The following is a 1,562-nucleotide window of genomic DNA, read 5'->3' on the forward strand; positions in this document are numbered from 1 at the left end:
CATATACCTTCGGATATACATTTTCCCACGTACTTCAGATGATGAGCAGCACTCCGGTCCGGGGATGACCCCACCCCACCACCACCACCACCTCCTCATTCCCACCACCTGGCCCTTCCCGGCCCTTCCCGTCCCTTGCCCGCCGCACCATGAGGCGGTGCCCGGTTCCCGGGGGATGCCGCTCCGATCCCTGGTTCCCCCTCGGATCCCTGGATTCCCCTGGGATCCCGGGATCCCCCCCGGCAGCTCCGCCCCCGGCTCATGCGCAGCGCGGGCGGCCCCGCCTGACGCGGCCTGGCGGCGGCTCCGGGTGAGACCCTGGCCCGGCCCTCCCGGGATCGCGGGGGGAACCGGGATCGGCTCCGGGCGGAGCGGGGCGGGAGGCGCCGGGATCGCGGACACAGCGAAGGGGGAGGCGGCGGCCCCCGGGCACGGGCCTGGATACGGGGCCCGGAGCTGGGCTGGGATCCAGCAATCCGGGTCGTTTGCGGTTTGGTTTGGGATGCCCCGTTTGTTTTGGGATCCCTGGAAGTGTCCAAGGCCAGGCTGGATGGGGCTCTGAGCGACCTGGGCTAGTGGAAGGTGTCCCTGTCCGTGCCAGGGGGTTGGAACGAGATGGGCTTTAAGGTGCCCTCCAACCCAGGCCCTTCTGTGTTTACATAAATAAACACCAACTGCTTTGTTACTGAAGCATTGTTTGTCTTTTTACCTTAACCTGTCTTTTTGCCAGCGTGAACTGGCCTCAATTTGTAATGCACTTCAACAGTTTTAAAAACAGCAAAATTTAGGAATGCAGCAGTTGCTGGAATTCCTATATATATTTATTTGTATACACATACATATATGAATTCATATATATATATATGTTTAGATATAGATATAAATGTATTATATATATTTATGTATTATATGTATATATATGTATTATATATGTCAGTATTATATACGTCAGTATATGTATTTTATAAATATATGTATTATATATGCATTACACATGTATGTATGCATATATATGTACATATATACGTATGTAAATATATAATGTACAAATTTATTAACTATACAAAATGTGAGTATATATGAATATATATAGCATATAAATATAGGGACTACATAAAAATGCACAAATATATAAAATATATAAATCCAAACAACCATTATTATAAACATTGTGACTATTGTAACTGTTAAATATAGAATATGTAAATATAGTCAATATAAATGCATCTGTTATATTTAATATATTTAATAATATATTTAATATTAAGAAATAGATATTATAAATATATTTTTATATATTTAACACTGTATATATGAAGATATGGTTCTTTAGCAGACTACAGAGAAACTGCCAGGCCAGCAGGTAGAGGGACTGTGGGGATGTGAGGAAGAGGCTGATGAACAGCACAAAGTGCCACAGTGGTTGAAAGCTTTTGGAAGTTTCTTGTTTTCCATCAGAGGTGAGAGAGAAGAGAAAGAGCAGCTAAATGGAACAAAAATTAGGAAGCCAAAAGTGGAAGAGACAGAGTAGAACCAGAAAATAAGGAGTTAGAGCCAAGGGG

The 1,562-nt window shown here is 45.0% G+C and overlaps 1 protein-coding gene across 1 annotated transcript in view; it reads left to right on the top strand.

The window, feature by feature from the left end:
• Nucleotides 1-344: 344 nt before the first annotated feature.
• ETFRF1 (electron transfer flavoprotein regulatory factor 1) overlaps nt 345-1,562 on the top strand; it is a 2,383-nt gene continuing 1,165 nt past the window's right edge. Inside the window, exon 1 of the mRNA XM_027904896.1 lies at nt 345-362. The gene's annotated coding sequence lies outside the window, so the exon portion shown is untranslated. The remainder of the gene's footprint in view (nt 363-1,562) is intronic.

The sequence above is a fragment of the Empidonax traillii genome, unplaced genomic scaffold (assembly GCF_003031625.1).
Source record: "Empidonax traillii isolate 1590-97213 ecotype Southwest subspecies unplaced genomic scaffold, ASM303162v1 scaffold1099:size633499, whole genome shotgun sequence".
In the NCBI taxonomy this organism is placed as follows: Eukaryota; Metazoa; Chordata; class Aves; order Passeriformes; family Tyrannidae; genus Empidonax; species Empidonax traillii.